Genomic DNA, 25,253 nt, shown 5'->3' on the forward strand with positions numbered 1-25,253 from the left:
AATACAAACCAATTAAAAGACAGAACCAGGTTTTAACAGCTGGGAAAAAACAAAGGGTCCTCTTCATCAAAACCCCAAGCCAGGCATCAGGGCTCTGTCTCTGCCCAGAGAGGCAGTAACTCTCGCCTGATAGAAGTCCCCTGCCACAGCCCGTTCTGGAGACGGATGGACAACTGGTCACATGTGGTCACTTTTTTTCTTGGCTTTTCTGAGTCCTGCTCCAGTCTCTTCAAACCAAAATGTAAGCCTTGTCTCTGCAGAATTCAGCCCACACATATGTCACTGAAACACATCCACACTATGTATAATAAGCCCCATAACCCTGAGGGGTCCTGGAAGAAACCAGAACCAAGATCTGCCATGCTCCATGGGCACCAGCTGAGCCTCAGAAAGGGTTTGGTTAAAAACAGAAATGACATCACTCAGACATCAACGAGGAAGGATTTTTAAAGAGGCCTCCATTTTTTCAAGGAGGCTCAATATAAGAAATGCCCATTTTAATAAGATTTGGGCATTTATAAATCTTTAATAAGATTTGGGCACAATAAAAACTGTAAACCTGTTTTAAAATATATTCTGTGCCTTTGTATCAATATGAGTATCTAAATAAATTAGAGCCAAAATACTGGTTTCTTCCTCCAGACTGTCTCAAAGGGATACCCCAAACAAAGAGAAACATCAAGGTTCAATGGCAACGGTCTCCCTTCACAACTAAACCACCAGGAGGTTTTATAACCAGCTGCAGTAACTAACCTAACCCAGATGCCTGGCATCATCTATCTATTGGTTGCTTATAATCTGTCATGATCCATATTCGTTTGATATACTGTTTTCTGTCATTTTAACACTCCACACCACTTCCAATCATTTTGGGAAACAGGATAAAGTCTAACTATAACCAGTAAATTATGGAATCAAGGCCAACCACTGCTTCCTCCAATCACCCTTCACACACAAGTATAACCCTGGAGCTTCCCTCCACCATAAAGCCCCTCTCCAGTGACCTGGTAGTGGGGGAACCTGGTCAGCAATACCAGCCTCCTCACCTCCACCCTGACCTCTTGGCTCCTCCCCGTCCAATTCATCCTGTGTACCATTTCCAGAATTACTATTGTTGTTCAGTCACAAGTTGTGTCTGACTCTTTGTGACCCCATGAACTGCAGCACACCAGCCTTCCCTGTCCTTCACTATCTCCCAGAGTTTGCTCAAACTCATGTCCATTGAGTCAGTGATGCCATCCAACCATCTCATTGTCTATCATCCTCTTCTCCTCCTGCTCTCAATCTTTCCCAGCATCTAGGACTTTTCGCACCAGGTGGCTGAAGTATTGGAGCTTCAGCTTCAGCATCAGTCCTTCCAGTGAATATTCAGGGTTGATTTCCTTTAGGATTGACTGGTTTGATCTCCTTGCTGACCAAGGAACTCTGAAGAGTCTTCTCCAGCACCACAGTTCTTCTCCAGCACCACAGCATCAATTCTTCGGCACTCAGCCTTCCTTATGGTCCAACTCTCACATTCATACATGACTACTGGAAAAACCATAGCTTTGACTATATGGACCTTTGTCAGCAAAGTGATTTCCAGAATTTTCTTCCTCAAATCCCATTCCCATCATATTACTCCCCAGCTCAAAATCTGATTTCAGTAATTCCCTTACATTCTTCTTAGTAAAAAATCACATTGTCTCTTTGTAAGACTATGTACCCAAAGATTTTATTAATACTCTTTATTTGGGCAGCACAATGTTTAAACTGTTATCATCATGTTTGAAACAATGAACCCATGAAGCAGGTAGCATCCTCCCCAATCAACAGCTCAGAAAGCCTTGGTATTTTGTACCCATCACACACACCCACATCATTTAATGCCTTGGTCTTCAGTCCAGGTAGGTAGGATTCTCTCTGCTCCCAGATTCACTCTGCTCCTCCTCATGCCCAACTGTGTGTCTTTTCTCCAGGGGCTCCTTCAACCCTTCCATGTCACCTACTTAAACGCTTCCAGGTGTTGATCAACCAGTCACCTCCCAAGGCCTTTCCTATGACCAGTCTGTCTGTAGACCCCAGGCCTGTGGCCCTCCGATGGGATACCATCAGAACCAGATTTTCCCAATGTTGGGGGTGGGGGGGAAATCACATCAACTCAGTTAGGAGTGAGGAACAAGCCCATTTAGTACAATTTAAGGGGAAGACTCCTGGCCCCATCAAAAGACCCATTTTCTTAAGCTTCTTAGACAACAACTTCACTCAACTTTGCATCCTCTGGGTCTAACACAGTACTAGGTACACAGCTGGGGCTCCTGATTACTGGCTTCCCGAGGGAACCCATCACCAACTGTCCTGGTGAGGATCAGTCTAATCAGACTCCTCTCAACATGAGCATGACTGCAGCTCATGAGTCCCTCGGTGGCCTTCCTGGGGGCAGCTCCTGAGCAGTGGTTCTCAACTGGGGCCAATTCTGCCCCCATCTGGCAACGTCTGCCAGAATTTTTTGCTGTTACAACTAGGGCAGTTGCTACTGGAATCTAGTGTGTAGAAGTCAGTGTGTGTGTGTGTGCACGTGTATGCAAGTGTATGCGCTGATCGTGTCTGACTCTGTGACACCATGGACTATAGCCACCAAGCTCCTCTGTCCATGGAATTTTCCAGGCAAGAATACTGGATTGGGTTGCCATTTCCTTCCTTAGCGGATCTTCCTGAACCAGAGATCCAACCCATGTCTCTTGTGGCTCCTGCATTGGCAGGCAGGTTCTTTACCAGTCGAGCCACCTGGGAAGCCACGTAGTGGTAAGGGGTACCAGTAAACATCGTAAAATGCACAGGAGAACCCATGATAAATGAGTCTCTGGTTCCAAATGTCAGCACTACCGAGGAGGAGAGGGAAAAAAACAATGAGAGAGGAAGTGCCTGCAAGACCGAGGCCTCTAGAGGAATGGATGGAAACATCCCATTAGCCGCCAGATCCATCCTAAATGCTTTCGACATTACGCTGCATTAACTCTAACATCGAGCAGCACGGCCTTCTGCCCTCCAGCCGTTCCAGAAGCATGTGGTGGGCATGGCAGACACTCCGGCATGACCACATCGCAAAGTCTAGGAGCCGGCCACCACATTGCTGCCTACTAATTTTAATCTCTCTTTCTCAAAGGTCAGGAATATTTTCGGACCTCTCAGCACATGCATGTGGTGGGCAGACTGGATCTATGCTGCTTCCAGTTGGCGAGGCACTTCATTTGCCAGCACCCAGGGCTGAGTTACAGGCTGACCTTTGTCCCCGTCACTCTCCCAGGGACTTTTTTAGTCCATTATCCTAACTGGCAAATGATATGTAAGGACCAGAAGGCTATGAGTCCGTGATTATATTTATAATGAAAGCATCGTCTCCAAAAGAAAACAGTAATTCATTAAAACCGCCCTGCCCGTCTGCCATTACAGTAGCTGAAAGAGAAAGAATGGGCTTCACGGTGAGGTACAAATGAGCTGCCAGAGCATGAAACGCGGACAAAGCCAGACAAAGGAGGGAGAGATGCAACCCGCCTGGTTCCAGGAAAAGTTTCGCCCTGGCTGCACAGCATGGCTGGATCCAGAGGGGAGGGACGGGGAGGCAGCAGCCGGGGCTCAGGGTCTGGGAAGGCAGGGAGCCCCCTTCCTCCGTCCCCTGCTTAGGGCAAGCATTTTGAGCAGACACCTCAGCTGTGGCCACCACCTCTCATCAGCACTTCAGGGAAACTCCAGAGGGACTGGGGAAGAAAAGGCAGGTGGCTCCATGGTCTGATAGCTCCATGGTCTGATACTTCAGCTGGACTCTCACTGGGATCCCAAACGCCCCTCCCTTATTATTCCCTGGGCTGGATGAAGAGCACAGTGTGTGCTGTGGCCGTGCATTGTGCTGGGAGACTGCTCACAGCTGCTCGCTGTGCAAAGCACCAGCCGTGTGGGGTTGGTGGGGTTCTGAACACGATGTGGATCAACTCAACCCCCAACACCCCTATGACTGTCCCGCTCAACAGGAGAGAAAAGGGGCAGAGAGAAGTCACACAGCTTTTTAGTGGTGGAGTCGAGGTGTGGAGAGAAGGAAATGGCAGCTCACTCCAGTATTCACACCTGGGAAAGCCCGTGGACAAAGGAGCCTGGCGGGCTACAGTCCACGGGTCGCAAAGAGTCAGACAGGACTGAGCGACTAACACTCACTTCACTTCACGGGCAAGAAGCAAAAAAGCTAAGGCAGGGCCATTCGCTGTCCATACACGTGGACTCTTGATCTTTCCAAGTTGGTTTCATCCATAAATGACTCATGACTAGTCTATGTTTTCCAGTTGTTATTTCCCCCCAAATCCTGCAATCTCTCCATAAATTCTATTACATGATTACTCTAGATACCAGGGTTTGCTAGTTTAATAATTCCTTCTTCCCCATCCAAATGTTCATGTGAGGGGTGACAGAACCACTGTCATGGCGAACATGTGTGCCCTGCTACACTCACAACGTAGTCACTCTTTCAAGCAAGTTTGCCGCGAGTGCACGCATCTCAAAACCACGTCTTGTTCACACCTTGGTATACCAGGCTGCAGAGGCCAGAGTGCGATGTGCTATATTGCTTTTGTTACAGTATTCGGACAAGTGTTAATGGAAAATATCAAAGGTCTAGAATGTGCTCCCCCAAAATCAAAACAGGCAGTCCTGGGCACAGCAGCCACAGTGCCACGGAGCAGGACCCCAGCCCCGGAACAGGTTTCACCTCCTCCATCAACAACAGTGAGCACATGGCCCCGACAGAGTCACACTTTATTTTAGACTCACTCCCTCTCTTTCACCTCAAATACTGCAGCCTTAAAAAGAACAAAGCTCAGGGCACCTCCAGTTTTAATTTAGCCTGGCACAGCCAGCCTGCCCTGAGCCGCCATCCCGGCTGAGGGAAGACGGGCAGGAGCAGCTGCCTGTCATCTCTACTCTGGACACGCCACCCCCGTCTTCCGAGTACATGGCGCATCTAAGTTGCCTGATGAGGCAGCGCCCTGCCTGCCTTCAGGAGAAGGGCTAGAGCTAAGAGGATCCACATCCCCAACTCCAGAGCCCAGTCTGCAGAAATCTTCTCTGTGGGCTCGGGGTCTCGCCCTCCTACATTCAGAAGCACATGGGAAATGAGGCACGCCAGGCAGACCAACAGAGGTGGACCACTTATGCAGCTCGGGAGAGAGCTGGCCTCACCCCTGGGACCAGAGGGCATCCTGAGCAGCGATGGGATGACCCCCGGCGCACCAGAGGGACAGGCTGCTTGCTCACGTCAAAGCCAAGGCCTGGAGGGTCCTCAAAACAGGACACATGAAAAGGAGAGCTGAGCCTCACCTGCTCACTGCCTTCTCCCAGACCCACCATCTCTCCTTGGGCAGGAGTGAAGCAGGAGGGGCAGCCATGGTGTTCTCCTGGGATCTGAGTAGAAGTCCCTGATCTCTGCAAGTAGGAAGAGTGGGACATGGGGCTCCCTGTGATGTAGTCACATCCGAGGAGACTGAAAATCCATGTCACATCATCCTAAGGACTATCTGTACAGTTCAGTTCAGTTCAGTAGCTCGGTCATGTCCGACTCTTTGTGACCCCATGAATCGCAGCACGCTAGGCCTCCCTGTCCATCACCAACTCCCGGAGTTTACCCAAACTCATGTCCATCAAGTCGGTGATGCCATCCAGCCATCTCATCCTCTGTCGTCCCTTTCTCCTCCCTTGCCCCCAATCCCTCCCAGCGTCAGGGTCTTTTCCAATGAGTCAACTCTTTGCATGAGGTGGCCAAAGTATTGGAGTTTCAGCTTCAGCATCAGTCCTTCCAATGAACACCCAGGACTGATCTCCTTTAGGATGGACTGATTGGACCTCCTTGCTGTCCAAGGGACTCTCAAGAGTCTTTTCCAACACCACAGTTCAAAAGCATCAATTCTTCAGCACTCAGCCTTCTTCACAGTCCAACTCTCACATCCATACATGACCACTGGACAAACCATAGCCTTGACTAGACGGACTTTTGTTGGCAAAGTAACGTCTCTGCTTTTGAATATGCTATCTAGGTTGGTCATAACTTTCCTTCCAAGGAGTAAGCATCTTTTAATTTCACAGCTGCAGTCACCACCTGCAGTGATTATGGAGCCCAAAAAAATAAAGTCTGACACTGTTTCCACTGTTTCCCCATCTATTTCCCTTGAAGTGATGGGACCGGATGCCATGACCTGTACAGGCAGCACGCTGTTAACACGCAGTCCTCTGGGAAAGTTACCTGGAACTAACTAGGTAAGTTACCTGGAACAAGGAGGTGATTCCTTCCATCCATGGGTCTAGGAGTGCTGCCCTCCTAAGGAATGACAGTGAAGTCTCCAGTCGTGTCCAACTGTTGGTGACTCCATGGACTGTAGCCCGCCAGATTCCTCTATCCATGGGATTTTCCAGTCAAGGATACTGGAGTGGGTTGCTATTTCCTTCTCCAGGGGATCTTCCTGACCCGCGGATCGAAGCCAGATCTCCCTCATTGCAGGCGGACTCTTCACTGTCTGAGCCACCAGGGAATCCCAAGAGAGAGGGGAGGCAAAAAGCCTACAGCACCTGGTATTCCCAGGCAGTCTCCCATCCAAGTACTAACCAGGCCCCATGCTGCTTAGCTTCTGAGATCAGATGAGATCGGGCACATTAGGAAAAATGCAGAAACAGAGGGCTGCCTGCCCAACTCTGACCTCCTGGGCCTTTCATGGAGCTGAGCGACAGACTCAAGAACACACTGTGTCCATTTTCTGATTCTCTCTAAGAGACAGCTGACCTAGGGAGGCATGCAAGGGCTCCAGAAGTTTTGTTTGGTTTTCTCTGCTTAGCTTGGGCCTTGTGTCTAGTTTAAGAATCAAGGAAAAGTCAGAAAGATATGGTATGCTACAGAAATCAAGAGGAGAGAAATGGAGAGTATAGTTAAAATTTTATGAACAAATGTTCTTAGAGAAAAACACAACAAAAAGACAAAAGATTTAAGAGAGACACCAATGTAACCAAACTATTAAAAAGACTCCCTCAGAACACTTCTTAAATGTATACAGAGAATTTTCCAGTATTTATATGAACTATGTCCCAAGTTCAGGTGGGAAAACTGAGGCTCAGGGCAGTTCTATGATTGGCTTCCAGAAACCCCAAACTCCTTCCTCCTGTAAGGCCCCTTTACCCCTCTGCCCTCAGGGAGAGGAAGGTCCTCCATCCCTGCCCTGAGAACAGGACATGAACAGATCACACACATGGAGAATCGAGAGTGAATGGTGAAACTCCCACGCTAAAAGCACCAGGGACATGTGGTGGGCAGGCTGGAGCCCTTCCAGTGGGGGGTGGGAAACTGGCGTGGATGAAGTTCAGGTCTCCAATGGACACAGCACACATTTCAACAACAGATCCAGAGCTTAGGGCAGAGTTGGAAACTTCAAACACATAGCTGCCAGTTAGATACACGAGTAGAGGGAACTGCTCCCTGACTGCAGACAATACTACCAAGGCACAGTGATCAAAACAGTGTGGTATTGGCACAAAACAGACACACAGATCAACAGAACTGAATGGAGAGCCCAGAAATAAACCCACATACCCACGGTCAATCGATCTATGACAAAGGAGGCAAGAATATACAATGGAGAAGACGGTCTCTTCAGCAAGCCGTGTTGGGAAAGCTGGACAGCTGCATGTAAATCAGTGAAGTTAGAACACACCCTCACACCATACACAAAAATAAGCTCAAAATGGCTTTCAGACTTAAATACAAGACATGATACCATAAAGCTCCTAAAAGAGAGCACAGGCAAAACATTCTCTAAGTACTACCAATGTTTCCTTACGTCAGTCTTCTAAGACAACAGAAATAAAAACAAAAATAAACAAATGGGACCTAACTAAACTTATAAGATTTTGCACAGCAAAGGAAACCATAAAGAAAAGGAAAAGATAACATACAGACTGGGAGAAAATATTTGCAAATGAGGTGACCAAGGGCTTTATTTCCAAAATATACAAACAGCTCATTCAACTCAAACAACAACAACAAAACCCAATCAAAATATAGACAGAAAAAAAAAAAAAAAAATGGGCAGAAGACCTAAACGGACAAATCTTCAAGACATAGAGATGGCCAGCAGGGACATGAAAAGATGCTTAACACTGCTAAGCACTAGAGAAGTACAAATCAAAACTACCATGAGGTATGACCATATGCCAGTCAGAACGGTCGTCACAAAAAGTCTTCAAATAACAAATGCCGGAGAGGGTATGGAGAAAAGGGAACCCTCCTAACATTGTTAGTGGGAACATAAATTGATCCAGCCATAATGGAGAACAGTATGGAGATTCCTTAAAAAACTAAAAACTGAGCTACCATATGACCCAGCAATCCCACTACTGGGCATATATCTGGAAAAGATGAAAACTAATTCAAAATGATACATGCACCTCAATGTTCATAGGAGCACTATTTACAACAGCCAAGACATGGAAGCAACCTAAATGTCCATCAACAGATGAATAAAGAAGATGTGGTATAAATATATATATATGAACATCCCTCAGCCGTAAAAAAGAATAAAATAATGCCCTTTGTAGCAATATGGATGAGCCTAGAGATTATCATTGGAGAAGGCAATGGCACCCCACTCCAGTACTCTTGCCTGGAAAATCCAATGGACGGAGGGGCCTGGTGGGCTGCAGTCCATGGGGTCGCTAGGAGTCAGACACAACTGAGCAATTTCACTTTATTTTTTCACTTTCATGCATTGGAGAAGGAAATGGCAACCCACTCCAGTGTTCTTGCCTGGAGAATCCCAGGGACGGGGCAGCCTGGTGGGCTGACGTCTATGGGGTTGCACGGAGTCGGACACGACTGAAGCGACTTAGCAGCAGCAGCAGCAGAGATTATCATACTAAGCAAAGTCAGACAGAGAAAGACAAACACCGTATGATATCACTTATGTTGTGGAATCCAAAAATGATATAAATGAACTTATTTTCAAAACAAAAACACTCACAGACTTAGAAAACAAATTTACGGTTACCAAAGGGGAAGAGGGTGAGGGATACATTGGAAGTTTTTGATTAGCAGATATAAACTATTATATACAAAACAGATAAACAACAAGATCCTACTGTATAGAACAGGGAATTATATTCAATATCTTATAACAAACTATAATGGAAAAGAAACTGAAACAGTTTATATATGTATACATATATACACATACATACACATATATACATAAATCACTTTGCTATACACCAGAAACTAACATAAAGTTGTAAATCAACTATACTTTGATAAAAATTGCTTCATATTTGTACTACATTTACTCTGTGCCTATTCATTTCCTTTACAGTACTTGATATGGTGGTGACACCCAGGAGGCATTCCATACACGTTGATGAGTTATTTTCTAAGTCAGGCGGAAAGCTGGATATCTCTCACATTGCAGGAATATAAATGATAGTATATTTTCACGCCTACTCGTAAGTTACAGCTGAATCTTAACGGTAGCAGCAACAAAGCTCCTGCTCATGGAAATCCCGCAGGGCTGCCAGATGTCAGGTTTTTGACCGAAGACAGACTCCTGGCTCACCCGTCCTTTCAGCAGCTCTGAAGGGAAACACAAGGGTCTCCATTTTTTGAGAAGTCGGTGCCATGTCCTGGGTCTGGCTGCCTGACGATGCTGGTACCAGAATCAGAATCCTGCCTCCCATAGCTCCACCCTGGTCCACCAGTTCTCCTCAATTAGGACACCCCTAAAGAGGGACCAATACCCTCAACTACAGTCTGGGTCCCCAGACCTGAGCAGGCCCTCTCCATGACCTCTGATTTTTTTTTTTCTTATTTTGTCTTCTAAGCCATTTGTTTAAGGAAAATTAAGAGATGCCAGAGGAGGATTCTATGAAATAAAAACTGGCATGTTTTAAATATATAATCTTGGATTCTAGACACAACCTCCTTTGAAGGTGACAACACAAGTCCTCCTCACAAGGCCCAGGTCAGCCCATAAGTGAGAACCCCAAATTCCGCAAGTCCCCCAAGCCAGAAGCCACACCGTGGAGCCGCCAGAGAATCCTGACAAAGACAGGGCCTCAAGTCAGACCGTGGAAAGGACTGAATCCCAAACCCTGGAGGAGAGCCAAAGAAAGGCAGGGCTGCCAGTAGGACCCCAAGGCTAAGCTGCACTTGGGTCCCACCATTGGATATCTGCAGTGGGTACAAACCAGCATGCTGACCTCAAATTGCCTGGCCTGAGCTGTTCCAGGCATTCTGGGAGGCCATCTCAATGGACACACTCCTCTTCAAGATTTCACTACCTTCCATGAAAGAAAAAAAAGATCTACAGCAAATTACATCAGTGACTCACACGCCTTGGCAGTTGCTAGCCAGGCAGCTTTGCGAGCTCCTTTTCAGAGTCCATAATGGGCTGGTAATTGTTTTTATGGCTTTCTGATGAAGTGCAAAGCACTGCGTGGCACTCTGCTCTGCTTCCTCCTGGTGGCCTTGGAGTCCTCGGAGTCAGTGCCGGGTGAAGGGGATAGGACCTGGTCCACCCATCCTTAGCCACCCACCTCACTCTCACCAATTCCAGCACCCAAGCCCCATATCCAGGCAATCTGATGAGGGGCCAGAGGGCCAGAGCATGACATCATGGGGCAGCTTTCTAAGGTACCCTGAGCCAAACAAGTCATTTTTTAAAATCTCTAGGATACTAAGTCAACTGACAATGTTACTGTTGTATGTGTGGGGAGTTTACCATCATTAGTATAGTTGCTGAAATCAGTCCTGAATATTCATTGGAAGGACTGATGCTGAAGCTCCAATACTTTGGCCACCTGATGCAAAGAGCCAGCTCATTGGAAAAGACCCTGATGCTGGGAAAGATTGAAGGCAAAAGGAGAAGAGGGCAGCAAACTCCAGGAGACGGTAAAGGAGAGGGAAGCCTGGCATGCTGCAGTCCATGGGATCACAGATTTGGACACGACCGAGCAACTGAACAACAGTAGCATAGCTGTTGTAAATAAACATATTGATTGTACTTTTAGGTACCACTGGAACAGCTCTTCTATTTGAGCATTTTGTAAATATCAACTTGGAATTTTTTTTACTACTTTTACAGAGCTCAGAGTATAATTTTTCAACCCTAAAATTATGATACAAAGTAACTAGCACTCGGTGTTTTTATTTCTTTTCATACACTTGTCTTATCTGATTTCTGAGAAGCATTATCCTCCATTTCAGCAGTCCTTTCTGGAGAACACAATCTTGGAACACAAAGGATCAGGGAGAGAGGCTGCCTTCACTAACAGAAAACCCACTTCATTTTAGTGAAGATGAGAGTTGTTCAGTAAACATGTTGTTCAACGCTTTCCAAAACTGGAACATTCCAAAATGTATCAAAAGCAGGATAACTGAAAAGAAGAGAACCACAAAAATGACCCAAATGTCACTAGCTAAACAGAAACCAGGGACTCAGAATGGCCCTTCTGGTCTTGGGGTGACCAGATCTGCTGTGTAATACCAAAGAGAATGTTAACAGAAATTTACTGACGGATAGTTTCAAATCTGTCTACCAATCAGCAAAGGGCAGCATGTAAAACATACTGTAAATACATTCAGTCCAGTTCAGTCACTCAGTTGTGTTCAACTCTTAGAGACCCCACGGACTGCAGCACGCCAACTCCCCGTGTCCATCACCGACTCCCGGAGTTTGCTCAAACTCATGTCCATTGAGTTGGCAATGCCATCCAACCATCTCATCCTCTGTCGACCCCTTCTCCTCCCGCCTTCAATCTTTCCCAGCATCAGGGTCTTTTCCAATAAATCAGTTCTTCGCATCAAGTGGCCAAAGTATTGGGAGTTTCAGCTTCAGCATCAGTCCTTCCAATAAACATTCAAGACGAATTTCCTTTAGGATGGACTGGATGGATCTCCTTACAGTCCAAGGAACTCTCAAGAGTCTTCTCCAACACCACAGTTCATAAGCACCAATTTTTCAGCACTCAGCTTTCTTTATGGTCGAACTCTCACACCCATACATGACTACCAGAAAAACCATAGCTTTCGACTAGACAGACTTTTGTCATCAAAGTGATGTGTCTGCTTTTTATTATGCTGTCTAGGTTGGTCAGAGCTTTTCTTCTAAGGAGCAAGTGTCTTTTAATTTCATGGCTACAGTCACGATCTGCAGTGATTTTGGAGCCCAAAAAAAGAAAGTCTCCGTTTCCATTGTTTCCCCATCTATTTGCCATGAAGTGATGGGACTGGAAGCCATGATCTTCGTTTTTTGAATGTTGAGTTTTAAGCCAATGTTTTCACTCTCCCCTTTTACTTTCATCAAGAGGCTCTTTAGTTCCTCTTTGCTTTCTGCCATACCAGTGGTGTCATCTGCATATCTGAGGTTATTGATATTTCTCCCGGCAATCTTGATTCCAGCTTGTGCTTCATCCAGCCTGGCATTTTGCATGATGCACTCTGCATAGAAGTTAAATAAGCAAAGTGACAATATTCATCCTTGACGTTCTCCTTTGCTAATTTTGAACCAGTTTGTTGTTCCATGTCCAGTTCTAACTATTGCTTCCTGACCAGATTAGTTGGGTATTAGCTGCATTCATATTTAAATAAGAGTTCTACAGTTTATTGTTGCAGTTAATCATCTCATACAATCCTGAGATTCAGTTCTGGATAAGGTCCTTCAAGAATTGGAGAGAGGACATGGATTTCATACAAGTCACTTCTACCTATGAATAAATCAGACACTTTACAGGTAATTTCCTTTAAGAACTACTGGATAATCACATTTCAATTGTGCTCTAACAAGCTGTAAAGCAACAAAATACCAACTTTATCACAACAACAATGATATTCACCATTTGCCCCAAGTAACACATGCCAGGAACCGCGCTTGGATCTGTACAGACACCATCTCCACGAGTATCTACATTAGTACCAGCAGCGAGGCATCAGGACCCCCTTGTCCTCACTGTCATATATAAGCAGACAGACCTAAAAGGGTTGAGTAACTTGCTCATGGACACAAAGATTCAGGGCTGCATTTAAACCCCAATTTGCCTGATTCTAAAGCACACACCTGTTCTTTGAGCCCATAAATCAATACCCAATATAAACTGTGCGACCCCATAGACCACAGCCCACCAGGCTCCCCCGTCCCTGGGATTCTCCAGACAAGAACACTGGAGTGGGTTGCCATTTCCTTCTCCAATGCATGAAAGTGAAAAGTGAAAGTGAAGTCGCTCAGTCGTGTCCAACTCTTTGCGACCCCATGGACTGCAGCCTACCAGGCTCCTCCATCCATGGGATTTTCCAGGCAAGAGTACTGGAGTGGAGTGCCATTGCCTTCTCCCAGCAGATGCCTGGAGCATGGTAATCACTGATAAAGGCCAGCCAGTGCAAGTACAGGCCCTGGAGTCAGGAAGACCCACATGAGTATCTCAGCTCTGTCACATACTCCCCTCGAGACCTCAGCCAAGCAAGCAGATCACAAGTGCCTCAGGCTTCTCCTCTGTTAAATGGGAATAGTAATCCCCTCCCCTCAGAGGCTGTTGTGAGGACTAAAGTACATAGTACTTTGCCCAGTGTCTGGTGGGAAGGAAATGCAGTGGAAATTTCCCTTTCTGCTTGTATAAAAGGAAAGCTTTGTAAAAAGTAACACAACAGGACTTTTCCAGTTAACAGTTGACAGATACGGATGTGAATCAGCTCTGCGATTCAGCTCTCTGTCCCTGGGTGAGCGAGCAAACCTCTCTGAATCTCGCTTTCTTCTTCTGTAAAGATAATGAATGTGTCAGGAGGATAAATGGAATAACCTGTGTTAAGCACCCTGCACGGAGCAGGTGCTCAATTCAGTGGCTGATGGGGCCTGGGGATGACTCACATGCAGCATCCACCCCCAAAACGCCCCAGGCGAAGCCAGTGTTGGTCCTCCTCCCCTGGACTAAGGTGTGTGGCAGGGAGAGCAGTGTGATTCATAATGACTCTGACTCTGCTTTCAGAAAAAATCTTCAGACCTAAATCCCTGTGCCCCTTCCATCCATCCATCCATCCATCCATCCATCCATCCCTAGGTGACATCCAGAGCACACATTGTGCCCACCCATAAGGATTCTTCCAAAGAAGAGGCAACAGTGGGGCTAGAAGGCTCTCAAGTCATCGTATGTTGCCTGCACAGGTCAACCACCAGGCCTTGGCCATCCCCGCTCAGAACAATCAGAATCAGCATCTCCACCGGGGCACATTCCATCACCAGCCCCAGGAAGATCCACGACCACCCTTCATGATGCTTCACCATCTTCTCGTGAGTTTTTCAGTGGTCTGTCATCAATTTGTTACATTGGGGCAAAGAGCATCTCACCCTCTTCCCCAAAAGAAGTGACCCAGGCTCTGTTCCAAAGAGCAGTCTTCTGTCAGGGTGTTAGCACAAATCACCACCATCTTACCTCCAACCTCAGGATGCAGATTTAAAGGTCACAGCTCCATGGGGGACCCAGAACCACCCAGGGTGGGGGCAGACAGTGGCCCCCAGACCCCACTCACATTGCTCTGCCTGGCAACCAGGCCACAAGAAACCAGAGGCTATGCACTTCCAGCTTTACACGAGACCTCCAGAACTGAGTGTCCTCCTGGAAACACTCTTTAAAGGATACTCTACCCACTTGCACAGCTTTGTTACTTTCTACTTCCTTCCACATTCTGTTTACTGCCTTTTATTCTTCTTTCTGAGAAAATACCTAAGAAATTCAATTCTGAAAGTAAGTGAATTAAACTTAAATACATGTCAGTTCTACAACCTTTTCAGTGGTTCTTTTGAGTTCCTCGACCCAATTCCAGTGTGTGTGTCTGTGTCTGTCTGTGTGTCTTTGTGTGTGTGTGTGTGTGCATGTGTGTCTGTGTGTCTGTCTAGGCTTCCCCACACCAACAAGCCATCCTCAGCCCACCAGCTGGGTGTTCTACCATTCACCTCGATGCTGAAACTATCTAGATGGTGCAGTAGTTGTTCCATAAGTCATCCCATAAGAAGGCCCCCACTGCACTTCAGAAGCCAATCCCAAGTTGTTGCCCATGCTTCTGATCAACCAGCAACAGATCAGAGGTTCCAATGAACCCCTCCTTGGGCTTGATTAATTTGTTAGAGCAGCTCACAGAACTTGAGAGAAACATTTTACTGACTAGGTCACCAGTTCATTATAGAAGGCTGTACATCAGGAACAGCCACGTGGAAGAAATGCAGCAGGCAAAGTCAAGGGCAAGAGCGAGGATCTTCCATGCCCTCTCCAGATGCCACTCTCCATGAATCCCTGTGTGTTCACCAACCCAGAGGTTCTCTGAAACCTATACTTTAGGGGTTTTTAATAGAGGCTTCATTACAGGGTCATAACTGATTAAATCATTGCCCATTGGTGATTCATCCAACCTCTATCTAGCCCTTCTCATCTCCCTGAAGGTCAGGGGATAAATTGGAAAGTTCCAAACCTCTAATCACATGGTGGGGATTCCCTGGTGGCTTAGACAGTAAAGAATCTCCCTGCAATGCAGGAGACCTGGGTTCAATCAGCTTGGAACCCTGATCTCCCGGGTTGGGAAGATCCCCTGGAGAAGGGAATAGCTATCTACTCCAGTATTCTTGCCTGGAGAACTCCACGGACAGAGGCGCCTGGCAGGTTATAGTCTATGGGGTTGCAAAGAGTTGGACACGACTAAGCAGCTAACATACACACAATCACATGGTTGGCTCCTGTGAGCCAACCATCCCTAGGTGGGGTACAAAAGTCACCATGTTAATATAACAAAAAATATCTCTGTTGCTCTTACCGCTTAGGAAATCCCAAGGGTTTTAGGAGTTCTGTGCCAGAAAGAGGATGAAGACCAAATACACATTCTTAATAGAAACCACAATATCACAAGAGGCTTTATTTACTCAACAAATAAGGTTAGGTCTGCTTTGTTTTATAGGCTGGATACAAAACAGTCCACCTTCAAGGAGCTAGCTTCAACAGCTAGTGGCTACCTGGCACGGAGCCCCTACATCATAGATCTCCTCAGATATGAACCAAATCTCCAAGCCAGGAGCAGGAGGACTCAACAGCTTCCTGCCTAGAACCCTGCTGTTCCTTCTGGATAGCTCCTAAAGCCAGAGGCAATCATTCCCAGGTACTTCCTAACTCGAAGCCCAAAATGAGGGGCCACATGTCCAGTGGTCAGGATGGAGCCAGGAAGGGACCCAGAAGCTCCAGTTCCATCTAAAGGAGTTGGCAGCTCAACCCAGAAGAAAGGATCGTAACTGCATTACTAAACATGGTCAGCTCTTGAAGGGTGAAATCCATTTATCTCGGCTGTTTGCTTTCCCCTAAGGCAATCTGTGAACCACACTTGGGGGAACTCAGCTGGAAGACCATCTTCTGAAATCTGGCAAAATTTCATTTGGGAAAAGTGTTATATTAGATATTTCAGCAGCACTTCTCAGACTTTTTAAACCAGAAGGCTTGCATCAGTCTGCAGTCACATGTAAGATGAGCTAGACTGTACTGTTGTCGTTATTTAGTTGCTCAGTCATGTCTGACTCTTTGTGACCCCATGGACTGCAGCCCGCCAGGTTCCTCTGGCCCTGGGATTCTCCAGACAAGAATACTGGAGTGGGTTGCCATTTCCTTCTCCAGGGGATCTTCCCGACCCAGGGGATAGAACCTGGGTCTCCTTTACCACTGATTCTTTACCACTGAGCCACCAGGGAAGCCTGGAGGTTACATAAAATAGCCTAAAAAGAGAAGTATCAGGCCAGGGCAAAGACCCCCAGTCAGGGAATGGAGAGCGTCAAGACTTATTCCCTCCCCATCCCAGGCATGTGGTCTTGAGAAAATGTCCACTTTTCTCAGCCCCTCCCAAGGCTCAGGAAGGGTAGAGAGGGTCCATGAAACGTGAGTGAGAAGAGAAATATTGCAAAAGTGTCATTCAATGAACATGGTTCAAATGGCCTTTTTTAAATGGCCGAGGTCAATAAGTTCCAAAGAACTGATGAAAACTATGGTGCTGGAGAAGACTCCTGAGAATCCCTGGACCGCAAGATCAAACCAGTCAATCTTGAGAGAAATCCAGCCGTGAATACTCATTGGAAGGAATGATGCTAAAGCTGAAGCTCCAGTATTTTGGTCATCTGATCCAAACAGCCAACTCACTGGAAAAGTCCCTGATGCTGGGAAAGACTGAGGGCAGAAGGAGAAGAGGGCATCAGAGGATGAGATGGCTGGATGGCATCACCAAAGCAATGGACATGAACTTGGGCAAACTTCAGGAGATGGTGATAGGAAAAGGCCTGGCATGCTGCAGTCCATGGAGTCACAAAGAGTCGGACATGACTGGGCGACTGAACAACAAACAAGCTCCAGTGTATTAGAGTTCTTCTCAAACTAATCTTCTTTGTAATATTTCACAACTTTTGAAATACTTGTAGCTACATTATCTAATTTTAAAATTGTTACTAAGTTCACCACTGAATCCAAAGTGGAGCCTTTTTTAAAGACTAGGAAGTGACTGAAGTGTTGAATGCACACCTAACATCACACCTCCTCCCACAAAGACTGCCCACATTCTTATAAAGTGGACTCCTTCCTGCCCACACCATCACAGTCCAGTTACTAGGATACAGATAAAGCATGTCACCTCTGGGTATAATTAACAACAGAAGCTGTTCTTTTCAGTGATGATAACAAGATTTTAATTATATGAGCTTTTTCCATTTTCTCCTCTGCTCAGTTCAATTCAGTCGCTCAGTCATGTCTGACTTTGCAACTCCATGGACTGCAGCATGCCAGGATTCCCTGTCCATCATCAACTCCTGGAGCTTGCTCAAACTCATGTCCATCGAATCGGTGATGTTGTCCAACCAGCTCATCCTCTGTTATCCCCTTCTCCTCCTGCCTTTAATCTTTCCCAGCACCAGGGTCTTTTCCAGTGAGTTAGTTCTTTGCCTCAGGTGGCCAAAGTATTGAAGTTTCAGCTTCAGCATCAGTCCTTCCAATGAATATTCAGGACTGATTCCTTTTAGGATTGACTGGTTGGATCTCCTTGCAGTCCAAGGGACTCTCAAAGAGTCTTCTCCAACACCACAGTTCAAAAGCATCAATTCTTTGGCACTCAGCTTTCTTTATGAGCCAACTCTTACATCCATACATGACTACTGGAAAAAACCATACCTTGTACTAGACAGACCTTTGTCAGCAAAGTAACACCTTTGCTTCTTAATATGCTGTCTAGGTTTGTCACAGCTTTTTTTTTTTCCCAAGGAGCAAGCTATTCCGTCACTACTACTCTTATTATGTGAATTTGAGACCAACAGCACTTATAACATTTCCTCCAACCTCTTTTTTTTCCTTCAAATTAAAGCTTAAACTGGCTACATATTTTGCCGAACTACTAATGTTTTGCAAGTGCTTTCTTTACAAGTTAAAATACCTCCCATTTTGTATTTCTAACACAACAGAAATCAGTAAAATGCCCAAAGAATCCCCTTCCCTAGAAATCTGTTGTCTTCAAGTCTCTCAGCAAGACCTGAAAAGAACACAAGTGTTCACCCAATCCTTGGAGAATCCCCACGCAGCAGGACCTTTGCAAGCCATCCATCCTTTTCAGCTCCTAAGTCCTCTGGATATCAATGTCTCTAGAAATTGGAGACAAAGCGTTTGTTTTCTGACATACAGTCTTATTGATCCATGATAAAAATGAGGTTGTCTCTTCGTGGGGACAGACACTGGTGCAGAGAACCAGGAACTAGAACTTGCATTACACTCCACCATCAGGTCAGACCTGGGAGTGGAAAGCAGTTATAGAAAGACCAGTCTTGAAGAAATCAAAAGCACAGCGATTTCCTTACCAGGAGTTGTTTTCCAGATAGAAGAAAGGTTCTACTAGACAGCAACTTTGGAGTCTAACTGCCAGCATGTGGTTTGAACTTGTCTTGTAACATCTGCTACAGGTGTCTCCACCAATACGACTACATTCTTCAGTGTCAATTTTTTATTGCCACTGGCTAGAATTCCACTGTACTGTGCTTAGTCACTCAGTCGTGTCCGACTCTTTTGCGACCCCATGGACTGCAGCCTGCCAGGCTCCTCTGTCCATGGGGATTCTCTAGGCAAGAATACTGGAGTGGGTTGCCATGTCCTCCTCCAGGGGATCTTCCCGACCCAGGGACTGAACCCAGGACTCCGGTCTTGCAGGCAGATTCTTTCCTCTGCACCACCAGGGAAGAATGTCACTGGGACAAGACAAACAAACTCAAGGTAACAGTTCCAAGGCAATATTCAAACTCCATCATCCAACATCCAGAGATCCTTAGAGAGGAAAGGCAACACAGTTCTACAGAGACAATGAATTAATCATTTAAAAAAGGAAAAGTCTGGGGAGGGCAGTAGAGAGCACAAAGATGAAACAGCTGCCATAAGAGACCCTGATACATTGCTTTTCTTGCCTGGGCTTCAATTCACATTTGCCCACAACCATACTTCCTCTCTGGATGCCTCTTAATTTCCGTAGCTGACCTGAGTTTCCAGCTGCATCTGGAAGGTTCTTGCGTTCTCTTATAGGTTTGTGTCTCCTTTTCTTTATTTGCCCCCACATTTATGTTTACTTATGTGTCTGAAGATAGTAAAGCAATTCTTTAATCTCTTGTTGTTATTTTAATTTTGGGCAACAAATCCTTGCTGACCTAGCTCCTCTAAGTCTATAGTATTTATGACAGATATGTTGTTTGATAACCTGGTGGTATATTTCACCTCCTTCTCATATCCCTTCTTCCTTTTTTATTTTTGGGTGGGGGGGAGCGCATATCTGTTGATCACTGTTTGACCATAAGGCATCTTAGAGGCAGGCAGCCCCCAGAGAGAGTGAAGAGAGTCAATAGGTCTATCTTCCCCAGCCCAGACCCAATGGCCTTCTAGACACATGGACATTTCGTGAGGTCTGTCATCTGGGAGCTGAGACAGATTAATAGGAAACAGATGATAAGAAGTGTTTAATCTGATTAACCCAAAGAGCTTGTCTTTACCTAGAGAGCAGAACTCTGGGCGAAAATGGGTCACAGACTTATTGTAAAAGGGAGGAAGTCTAAAACAAAAAACACAGAACAGTCACTGGACGTCTCCTTCTGCAAAGAAAGAGTCAGGATTTCAAAGTCAAGCCCTCTTGTGCCGAGGCCGCAGCCAGCCACTCGGGCTCCACAGAAAGATAACAGGAATAGGAATGGGCTCCGGGGTTCGTGGAAAATCACCAGGTCCCGCCATCAAAGAACAGAAAACAGGAAACGTGACCCACTGTACCTAAACCCACTAGGGAAGAGTGTGTTCAAGACACTGTGAGCTCGACCCTTGTGCCTTTCACAGACAGAGCAAGAGGGAACCCCACCTGGGACCTAACTCTGCAGAGGCAGCACAAGGATAGAACTTGCCTCCTATGGGATGCAGGACAGAGTCAGTAAGAAACCCGAGTCCAAGGGCTGAAGTCCGAGAAAGAAGGGTAAGGGGTCCAAGGGGAGAAAGAATGACTCTGGGGCTGTCTCCTGGTCAGAAAACAGTCATTTTTACTCTGTTTCTACAGATAGACAGGAGACAGTGGGAGGCCTGCCACCGCAGACAACAGAGAACTGGAAGCACCCATGTGGTTCCCCACCCCGGCACCTAGACAGACTGGTCCTCCAAGCTAAGGTGCATCACTGCACAGGCCGAGGGTCTCACCGTCCATGGTGCCAGCAGCTCCTCATCTTTATTAGCAAATATAGAAGCACCACATGGGTGCTATTCAGTGGCTGGAGGGGACGGAGCCCCCTGCTGGGCCAGCTGGGCTCAGCCACACAAAACCAGCTCACACTGAGCAAACGAGGAAAAGACACTCAGTCAGAACACCCAGCAAGGCGGGAAAGGAAGGAGGAGCCATGCTCACACTAACAGGCATGAGAAAAAACAACCTGAGAAAGGGAGGAGTTGGTGGTGGCCGCGCTCATGGGTCACAGCTCCATCCCCACTCTCTGCACAGGAAGCCATGGGCCCTCTACACTGTAGCCAGAGGGGGTTCAGACACTGGACCAAGTCTACACCTCACCAAGAGCCCCACATCACACACTCACACACCACCTCCATCACCACCAGTGAAAGCCGGCATTGAGAGGATCCCTCCCAAAAGACTGCACTCAGCCTCAGGATCCTTCTCAATACCGTGCCCCAGGGAACCACCACCTCTCCATCTATTGGCACATGAGCTGAATTGCTGCAGCCTCTTTTGCTCTAGAAGGTTCTTCTTGAAGAAACGCTCCACTCTCATTTAGCTCTCTGCTGTAACAGAGTAACACAAAGCACACAGCTGCACAGTACAGCTCCTGAGAGGAAAACACTCTACAAACATTTTGAAAAACATTTTGAAACTGATGTTTCAGTTGCTGAAAAATTACTCTTCTGCATCAGCCGATGGAACAGCCTTTCCTTACATTGTTTTTGTGTCCTTGTGGGCTTCCCTGGTGGCTCAGTGGTAAAGAATTCACCTGCCAATGCAGGAGACACAGGTTTGATCCCTGGTCTGGGAAGATCCAGGGAGCAACTAAGCCTGTGCTCCACAACAAATGAGCCTGTGCTGCAGAGCCCATGCTCTGCAACGAGAAGCGACCAATCACCACAACTAGAGAAAAAGCCCATGCAACAATGAATACCCAGTACAGCCAAAATAAACAAATAAGTAAATTGGCTTTATCCTTGTGATTTGACCTTTAGTGAGAGATGAAACTAAGCTCATGGAGAGCTTAATCACTTCTGCCACCTTGCCAGCTTCTGCCGACCTCACCTCTCTCTTATGGGCAGCCTTTGTCATCTCAGAGGTTTGGGGAAACATGCTCTAAAAGGTCTAAAGACCCTTCACATGGGTTGTTCCTCCCGACTGCAAGCATAAATGGCACTTTGAAATCTTCAGCCAATTGTTCATCCTTTTAACTCTAGCTGGATACTTGAAAGTGTCAGCCTAATGGGTCCCAGAGAATCAGTCAACAGGCTTTACTTGCTTGATGAGAAGACAGGGTTTGCTTCACAAAACTGAAGCACAGAGGTTTGAAGTCAAACACAATGCCTCCAAAGACAGCCCATAGAAGACTTGCAGATATTAACTTTAGGATCCTAATGACTTCAAACCTTACTTTTTTTTAACTCTCAATTCCATTCCTTCCCCCACAATTCTTCCACTCCTTTTCTCTTCATGATGAGATTTAGTCATCAGGGCCAGTTGGCCCTCTGAACATTTTTCTGGCTTCTGGCAATAGGATCACTTGCTGGGACCAGAAAAGTTTTTTTCTCTAACTAACCTCATTAAATGCAGACTTCACATGCCTGTCATATATATATATTTTTTTTTAACTCTGTATCTGTTAAGTTCATCTCCATAATTTGACCACTATCTTTTTGAGAGACTGAAACTAGAAGAAGGCAAAGGCATATGGTGTTTGCTACTTTATGTTACATCAAGCGGTCATACTAAAAATGTGCAAAGTCATACAGCGGAGAGGAGTCCAGAGGTACAAAGAGCATGGGGCCTCTCTATGTACCAAAAACTCATTCCAGCTTCCTGCCGTGCTATCAGCAAAGACCCCTGTCTCAGCTGCTAGCTGGGACCATCACAGCAGTGCCCCGTGGCTTTCATTGCTCATGAGGTTTGCTCGGTTGCTAATCGTGAAGGCTCCAATCCACTCTCATCCCAACGGGTACAGAGTTCCAACGTTAACACTGGAGAATTCCAAAGACATGTTACCTCCAATTCATCAACAAGCAGTCCTGGATTCTAAACATACCTACACTTAGTGAAAACAGAGGTGAAGGAGAAGAGAATTGGGGTGAAGAAAACACGACTTTGGAGAAATTCACTTGACAGCATTTTAAGCCCACTAGCCTACAGGGGAAGGAAATGGCAACCCACTCCAGTGTTCTTGCCTGGAGAATCCCAGGGACGGGGGAGCCTCATGGGCTGCCGTCTATGGGGTCGCACAGAGTCAGACACGACTGAAGCGACTTAGCAGTAGCAGCAGCAGCAGCCTACAGGGATCCTGGATCCTTCCAGTCCAATCGTGCGGTGGGAAGGGAAGTTTTTGGGGGAGCTGCATATGGTGCTAGACTGACAGCAGCCAGTGTCCCATGCCTGTAATCATTCAACCATTTTTTAGATGGGGAAGAGAAGAAGTGATCTTGAAAAAGAACAGGGATTCAACTAACTGATGTGAAAAAGGCTTTTTTCCCTCTGTCATGTTTCCCTTTGCCATTTCAACTTAAGATTGTTTCAGGTTTGGTTGTCTTTTTTTAATCCCAAAGAAATCTCACCTAATATTTCCATTTGGAAAGGGAAAAATTGTGTCACAATGGCAGCTGGTACACCACACACAGGATGCGTTCATTCCTTTGTATAGACATAAACCAAAGGGTAATACTTAGTATTGCGCTATTAAATCTATTTCAGATCTTGTCAATAATAGGACACAGAAGGACAAAGAGCGTTTTTTAATACAAAGAAGAAACTTTGCCTTCTTGGGTATTGATGGTAATTCACACAGTCAAATCTTCTCATTTAATATACTCAGGCCTGAAGTAATATAATGGTGAAAAGCGATTAAAGCATAAAGTCTTTTAAAAATGACACATATGCACCTTAAGACTCTTAACTTGCAGCCATGGTGACTGACTGTCAGTTTCTCTGGGATGAGACACAGTTGGTTGCCAGGCACACTGCTCAGGAGATGCACCTGCCCATCATTTAGGGCCATGACCTTTCTTTGAATAAAAGTCCAGTGGGACTCCCCATGGACTTTCTTTCATGAGCCACTCACATAATACAGTCTCTGATGCCCAATCTCGGTGTCTTTGAAGTGAAGCAAGTACTGAAGATGCTTACAAAGACCAAAATCCTTCTGGATTTTTATAACATTACACCTTTTATGCTTATCACAACCCACTCACATTGACAAGAAATGCTTTTATAGTAAGGAATTTTGAATCATTTTCAACATACTCAAAGCAGTGACTTTGTATACTCATACTTAACCAGTTTATAAAGTGTTCACGTCCCATTTAATTACCTAATTCTAATAGCAAGTACAACTGGCATCAGCAGGTTTGGGAACAAACACAATGACCCTGTCAGCACCCAGTTCTACCCTCTGAGCAGGAAGACCTGGCTGTCTGGGAAGACAGCAGGCTGGGCTGGCCTGGCTGCTGGGGTTCAGTTGCCATGGGGATGAGACGTATGATTACATGTATCACCCGGGACTATGGAACAATACATCAGTTAATGCAGTGAGTCAGTAATATGGAAGTCAGCTAGCTAGAAAAATCCTGTATTTGAAATATTTTAAGGGTATACTGCAAATAAGTGAATTTTCTTAAGACAAGTTAGCCCATTAGGACTTTGATCTAGCCTGTTGTAATGTAAATCTGCTTTCCGGTGCTTTCTCTTCCTGGGAAATACCAATTCATACTCATGTCCCAAATTTGACTGGATATCTGCTATATTTCACCCAGCATTCAGTATTTGTTGCATTCAGCACACTGTATGCACCTGGCTTTGTTCTAGATTCAGGACAAGGATCAGAAGGGAGTTTATCCAAAGTCATAGATCACAAGACTTTTCTACAGGTAGACATGATTTACACACATAAAATAATTGGAGAAACTATAAAGCAGGTAATCAAGGAAGTAAATGATTAAATACAATCAAGTGCCTGTGCATATTTTAAGGTCACTCAGTGCTACAGGCAGTTGAAAAGCAGGGTCAGTGCTGAAGATCCCACAGATTTCTCTCACTTCATTTCCAACAAGATCACGAACCCTCCCGACACACTGACCCTCCAGCTCCTTAGGTTTTTGTGTCAGCTGCACAATTACTCATCAACCACAGGGTCAGACAAAGGTTGTTCCTCAAGACACTCACAGCCTCACCCACTTAACCGCAAATGAAACAGAATTACCCAGATTCCCCTCCACATCAGCTGCTCCCTCACCCCATCCCTGGGTCTCCAACAAGAAAGCAGGGAGGAGGAGGAGGGACTGGAAATGGTTCTTTCCACTGCCCCCATGCACGCCACTCTCCAGGTGTAGACTGGGTCTTGGCAGGATGACCGGTGCTCTCCTAATTAGAGGCCTGACTTAAGACCATGACACGTATTAAATAAATGCAAACTGACTCAGATGTGGAAACTTCTATGCATAAG

General features: G+C 46.0%; 1 protein-coding gene across 12 annotated transcripts in view; it reads right to left on the reverse strand.

Moving 5' to 3' along the window:
- The window catches only part of FHOD3 (formin homology 2 domain containing 3), a 522,587-nt gene that overhangs the window by 420,332 nt on the left and 77,002 nt on the right, over window positions 1-25,253 (reverse strand). The gene's annotated exons all lie outside the window — the stretch shown is intronic.

The sequence above is a fragment of the Bos indicus genome, chromosome 24 (assembly GCF_029378745.1).
Source record: "Bos indicus isolate NIAB-ARS_2022 breed Sahiwal x Tharparkar chromosome 24, NIAB-ARS_B.indTharparkar_mat_pri_1.0, whole genome shotgun sequence".
NCBI lineage: Eukaryota > Metazoa > Chordata > Mammalia > Artiodactyla > Bovidae > Bos > Bos indicus.